A 6,897-nucleotide genomic window follows, 5' to 3' on the forward strand; every position below is an offset into this window, starting at 1 on the left:
TACATGACATGCGGGCCCGGGCCTCCATGCTGGACCGCCGGATGCGACGAAGCCAAAAGGGTGCACAACCGTGGTGCGGTTGCATGCTTTCTACGTGGCGGTCCGCCCTTTTGACCACTGGTTTCGACGAGGATGGGGGAATGCTTATATCCGCGGGGCGGTTACATGCTCCGTGTGCGGCGATTTGGCTTCTTCCGTTTCGGGTCAGCTCGCATGACGTGTGGGACCCAGCCCCCGCGTCGGAGGGTGAGAACCCTGGAGCGCGTCGGTGGAGATTTTGCCCGTGACGCTTGGGGGTGCGAGTGAGGAGATCAACCTTTAAAAAGGGGTCGATCCCCCGTGCAGTAGCCATGCCTTCACACTCCTTGCATTCATCGTGCCCTTCCACCTTCCGAGCCCCTAGATGGGGTGCACCTGCGTTGCCTTCTTTTTGCTGCTATTTGAGGAGCGCGACCCCGTGGGGGTTGGCGCTCTTCAGTCACCGCTCGGCTTCAAGGATTTTCATCATGCAGCCCGGCTGCAGTCCCTCACCAATGGTCATCCGTAGGGATGATCACCAGCCTTGTGGTGGGGAAAAGCAAGTCGGGCTGCGGCCTCTGCCTCGCCCTCAGCTTCAAGGATGTTCATCATCCGGGCTGGGGAGAAGGGCACACCGAGTTGGGGCCTGCCTCCGCGTGGGCCGGTGACCCACTTCTTCCTCCAGTATTCGGGGGAGAAGGGCATCCTCCAGCTCTACGGAGGAGGCGTCCTCCAGCCATGCGAGGGAAGGTGAACTGCTGCTGCCTGGTCAGGGTGCAGCTGTCCGTCCTCCATTCGGGCGACGGTCGTGCCGTGCGCAGGTGGCTGCTGTCGCCGGTGCTGAAGTGGTGGTCGCCATAGGTGAGGCTTCCTCTGCCGAAGCGGTTGTCTCTGCCGACGAGACCGTCAGTGCCACCTGCGCTCGGGACCTCCGGCTCTTTGGCTTTAATGGCTAGTTCTCGTCCCCCGTGAGGGGACGTGAACGAGGGCCTTTCAGCAGTAGCGTTTGACCTGAGGCCATCGCTGCTGCTGTCTAGCCGCCCGAGGCAGAGGTCGTTGTCGCGCTGCTGGTGCAGTGGTCGCCGGCGAGCCACCTGGAGTTTGTTATCCCGCAGGCCTTCCGGTGTGGAGGTTGTTCATTCCTGCGGGAATGGACCCGGAGTCCCGTTTGTAATGGTACCCTCTTGAGAGCGAGATGTAATAGCTTTAAGTACTAAGACATCTGCCGTAGGTCGGGACGACCGCCGAGGCGCTGCCGACGTCTAAGTCTAGGTACCATTGTTACCCCAAGTACGTGTGTTTGTTCTTTGTGGCTGCTGAGGCCTGAACATTTGGGTATAAAGTCGTGCTTCTTTCCTCTTGTTTCGAGCATTAGGACTTGTTCGTCGGTAGCAGAATCACTTATCCGAGCGTAAGCTACCTTTTGCGGAAGGTGACGAGTGAGGTATCCGTATCCCGGAGGCGTAGGAGTCCCTTGGCTCGGTCGGTCTTGCCGCTTAAGGTCTCTCTCGCTCGTCATTAGGATTCCTCTATCGACACAGTCGAAAGGCACGAAAGTCGTTTTGGCGGAAAACTTTTTCGAGGAAAATTTTGATGCAGAGGGGGCTTCTCCCTCTCTAGACCCGGGGCGACCGCTCGGGCCGGGACCCTTGCGGAGGGTCTGGCCGTGGTCGTCGGGTCTGCCCGGTCTGCCCGAGCCATGGCCTCACAGCAGCGTGCCCGGGCCGAGGGTATGTTTTGCTCGCTCTGTGACTTTGTTTTTGTCTCCATTCTTCTCCTTGCGTCTGAAGAATGTTGTCCTGCTGTCTGCAGGGTTCGAGGCGGCTCTTAACGAGTCTGTCAAGAACTGCAAGGCGCTTGCCGAGGCGGTTGAGCAGAAGGAGGCCGAGCGCGTGGCCGTGTCCGACGCCATCTCGGCTTTCTGCCAGGCCTTCAGCCTCGACGGCGTCCCCTCGGGTAGCTCCCCCCAGAGTCATCTGTGGGCCTTGGGCGGCCATGTGCGTAACAGACTCCACGGGGCGCTGCACCACGACGTTAGGCGGGCCTTCGCCGTACTCGCTTCCCACTACGACGTGGATCTGGAGCGGGTTAGCGAGGGTACTGCTTACCCGACGAAGAAGAGGCTGCCTTAGCCCAGGTCCAGAGGCTTGACGCGGCTGTCGAGGGCCCAAGTGCGACGCTGGCTTCCTCCTTTGAGGTGGAGATCCTTCCGCCCGTGTCGCCGTCCGAGCCGGACCAGATTCTGCCGATGGTGGAAACGACGCTGAGGGTGCCGCTCCTCCCCCTACCACTGTCTGAGCCTGCAAGAACAGTTTGCTTTGAAGTACGCGTGTGTTTTTCATGGCCGCTGAGGCCTAAACATTTTAATCGTTGGATTATAAAGCTGCGTTTTCTTTCCTCTCGTTTCGTGTGTTAGGACTTGTTCAGTAGCAGAATCGCTTATCCGAGCGTGAGTTACTTTTCGCGGAAGGTGATGAGTGAGGTATCCGTATCCCGGAGGCGTAGGAGTCCCTCGGCTCGGTCGGCCTTGCCGCTTACGTGTTCTCCCATCGTTTTTAGGATTCTATTATCGACGCAGTCGAAAAGGCACGAAAGTCGTTTTGGCAGAAAAGTTTTCGAGCGTTAGGACTTGTTCGGTAGTAGAATCGCTTATCCGAGCGTGAGTTACTTTTCGCGGAAGGTGATGAGTGAGGTATCCATATCCCGGAGGCGTAGGAGTCCCTCGGCTCGATCGGCCTTGCCGTTCAAGGTCTTTCTCGCTCGTCTTAGGATTCTGTTATCGACGCAGTCGAAAAGCGCGAAAGACGTTATGGTAAAAGACTTTTCCGAGGAAATTTTTGACGCAGAGGGGGTTCCCCCCTTCTAGCTCCCGAGGGAGGGTCGGGCTTTGCCGAGGCAAGGCTGATCCTTCCTTGATGGTTAGACTTTATTTATGCATGTAAAGAAAGCGAGATACATGAACGACTTGAAACATTTTAAGGGTAAAAGCGACGTAGCTGTTGGATGTTCCAAGCGTTGCTGTAGACCTCGCCTTGATCGTTGGCCAGCTTGTATGTCCCGGGCTTCAAAATCTTGGCGATGATGAAGGGCCCTTCCTAGGGAGGAGTAAGTTTGTGGTGCCCTCGGGCGTCTTGTCGCAGCCGAAGTACCAAGTCTCCCACTTGGAAGCCTCGGGGCCAAACCCTTCGGGCGTGGTAGCGTCGCAGAGACTGCTGATATCGCGCCGAGTGTAGTAAGGCCACGTCCCGAGCCTCTTCCAGCTGGTCCAATGAGTCTTCTCGGCTGGTCTGGTTGCTTTGGTCGTCGTAAGCCTTTGTCCTCGGGGAACCGTATTCTAAGTCCGTGGGTAGGATGGCCTCGACCCCATAGACTAGAAAGAACGGCGAGAAACCCGTGGCCCGGCTCGACGTCGTCCTCAGACTCCAAACCATCGAGGGTAGCTCCTTTATCCACCGCTTGCTGACTTATTGAGGTCGTTGTAGATCCTCGGCTTTGGTCCCTACAAAATCATACCGTTGGCGCGCTCCACCTGCCCATTTGTCATTGGGTGAGCTACGGCGGCCCAGTCCACACAGATGTGGTGGTCTTCGCAGAAGTCCAGGAACTTTTTCCCAGTGAACTGCGTGCCATTGTCGGTGATGATGGAGTTTGGGACCCCAAAGCGATGGATGATATTTGTGAAGAACGCCACCACCTGCTCGGACCCGATGCTGGTTAAGGGTCGGACCTCGATCCACTTGGAGAATTTGTCAATGGTGACCAGCAGGTGCTTGAAGCCCTCGGGTGCCTTCTGCAAGGGATCGACGAGGTCTAGACCCCATACGGCAAACGACCAAGTGATGGGTATTGTTTGCAGGGTCTGAGCGGGCAGGTGCGTCTGTCTCGCGTAGAATTGACACCCTCGGCAGGAGCGTACAATCCTAGTGGCGTCGGCCACCACGGTCGGCCAGTAGAAACCTTGTCGGAAAGCGTTTCCCACGAGGGTCCGAGGTGCTGCATGGTGACCGCAAGCCACCGAGTGTATTTCTTGTAACAGCTCTTGTCCTTAGGCGATGGATATGCATCGTTGGAGAATGCCTGAGGGGCTGCGGTGGTACAACTCTTTTTCATCACCTAATAAAACGAACGACTTGTCGCGCCGAGCCAGTCGCTGAGCTTCGGCCTTGTCGAGGGGCAGCTCTCCTCGGAGGAGATATTGCAGGTACGGGGTCTGCCAGTTTTGGATTGGCGCAACCCCATTCCGCTCTCCCTCGATGCGCAAGGCCTCACCCTCGGCGGTCGAGGGTACCTCGGGCTGGGCCGAGGTCTCGTCAGGTTCGGGCGCGTTGTCGAGTTTCACGGATGGTTGATATATGTCCCTGGAGAAGACGTCCGGGGGAACCGTCGTTCGCCCCGAGGCTATTTTAGCCAGCTCATCCGTGGTCTCGTTGTACCGTCGAGCAACATGGTTGAGTTCCAGCCCGTGGAACTTATCTTCCAAGCGCCGAACTTCGTCGCAATAGGCCTCCATTTTTTGATCGTGGCAGTGGGAGTTCTTCATGACTTGGTCAATGACAAGCTGCGAGTCGCCCCAAGCGTCAAGGCGCCGAACCCCTAGCTCGACGGCGATGCACAACCCATTAACCAAAGCCTCGTACTCGGCCACGTTGTTTGACGCCGGAAAATGGAGGCGCAGCACGTAGCACACATGTTTCCCGAGGGGTGAGATGAAGAGCAAGCCAGCACCTGCTCCTGTTTTCATTAGCGACCCGTCGAAGTACATGGTCCAAAGTTCGGCCTGGATTGGAGCTGTCGGCAACTGGGTGTCGACCCATTCAGCCAGGAAGTCCGCCAAGACTTGGGATTTTATGGCCTTCCGAGGGGCAAATGAAATTGTTTTGCCCATGAGTTCCACTGCCCATTTTGCTATCCTACCTGAGGCCTCTCGGCACTGGATGATCTCTCGCAGGGGGAAGGATGACACCACAGTCACCAGATGAGACTCGAAGTAGTGTCGCAACTTCCGCCGTGTCAGAATTACTGCGTACAGTAGCTTCTGGATTTGTGGGTCGCGGATCTTGGTCTCGGATAGCACCTCACTGATGAAGTGGACCGGCCTCTGGACGAGCAGTGCATGCCCCTCTTCTCGTCTCTCGACTATGATCGCGGCGCTAACCACCTGAGTGGTTGCGGCTATGTAGATCAAGAGGGCTTCTCCCGCAGCGGGGGGCACCAAGATGGGCGCGTTAGTAAGGAGTGCCTTTAAGTTTCCGAGTGCTTCCTCGGCCTCGGGGGTCCAAGTGAAGTGCTCGGCCTTCCTTAAGAGGCGGTACAAGGGTAATCCTTTGTCGCTAAGGCGCGAGATGAAGCGGCTCAGAGCCGCAAGGCATCCCATGACCCTTTGTACTCCTTTTAAATCCTTGATGGGTCCCATGTTGGTGATGGCCGCGATTTTCTCCGGGTTGGCCTCGATGCCTCGCTCGGAGACGATGAACCCTAGGAGCATGCCTCGGGGGACTCTGAAGGCACATTTTTCGGGATTGAGTTTTACGCCCTTTGCGCGCAGGCACCCAAAAGTCACTTCGAGGTTGGAGGCTTTCCTTGTCTTGACAACGATGTCATCGACGTAAGCCTCGACCGTTCTGCCGATGTGTTCTCCGAACACATGGTTCATGCACCTTTGGTAGGTTGCATCTGCATTCCTCAAGCCAAATGGCATAGTAATATAACAATACATGCCAAAGGGTGTGATGAAAGAAGTCGCGAGCTGGTCGGATTCTTTCATCTTGATTTGATGATAACCTGAATAGGCGTCGAGGAATGACAGGGTTTCGCACCCAGCAGTGGAGTCCACAATTTGATCGATGCGAGGTAGAGGGTAGGGAACCTTTGGACATGCTTTGTTTAAACCAGTGTAGTCTACGCACATCCTCCATTTCCCACCTTTTTTCTTTACAAGCACAGGGTTAGCTAACCATTCGAGATGGAATACCTCTTTGATGAACCCTGCAGCCATCAGCTTGTGGACCTCCTCGCCTATGGCCCTGCGCTTCTCTTCATCAAATCGGCGCAGGTGCTGCTTCACGGGCCGGGCACCGGCTCGGATATCTAGCGAGTGCTTGGCGACATCCCTCGGTATGTCTGGCATGTCCGAGGGACTCCACACAAAAATTTCGGCATTCGCGCGGAGAAAGTCGACGAGCACTGCTTCCTATTTAGGGTCGAGCTCGGAGCCGATCCTGACTTTCTTACCGGTGTCGTTGTTGGTGTCGAGAGAGACGGATTTAACCACCTCTGCTGGTTCGAAGTTGCCGGTGTGGCGCTTCGCATCAGGCGCCTCCTTGGAGAGGCAATCCAGGTCGGCGATGAGGGCCTCGGGCTCGGCGATGGCCTCAACGTACTCCACGCATTCCCCGTCGCACTCGTAAGCGTGGCGGTACGTGGATCCGACAGTGATGGTTCCGTTGGGGCCTGACATCTTGAGCTTGAGGTACGTGTAGTTGGGGACGACCATGAACTTGGCGTAGCACCGTCTTCCCAACACCGCGTGATAGGTTCCTCGGAACCCAACCACCTCGAATGTGAGGGTTTCCCTGTGGAAGTTGGAGGGAGTTCCGAAGCAGACAGGCAAATCAAGTTGCCCAAGGGGCAGGACGCGCTTACCGGGGACAATCCCGTGAAAGGGTGCTGCACCGGCCCAGATCATGGACAGATCTATCCCCAAGAGCCCTAGGGTCTCGGCGTAGATGATGTTGAGGCTGCTGCCTCCGTCCACGAGGACCTTGGTGAGCCTAGCGTTGCCGATGACGGGGTCGACGACGAGCGGGTAGCTTCCTAGGCTCGGCACATAGTCGGGGTGGTCGCCTTGGTCGAAGATGATGGGCTTGTCGGACCCGTCTA

Source organism: Zea mays, chromosome 3 (assembly GCF_902167145.1).
Source record: "Zea mays cultivar B73 chromosome 3, Zm-B73-REFERENCE-NAM-5.0, whole genome shotgun sequence".
Taxonomy (NCBI): domain Eukaryota; kingdom Viridiplantae; phylum Streptophyta; class Magnoliopsida; order Poales; family Poaceae; genus Zea; species Zea mays.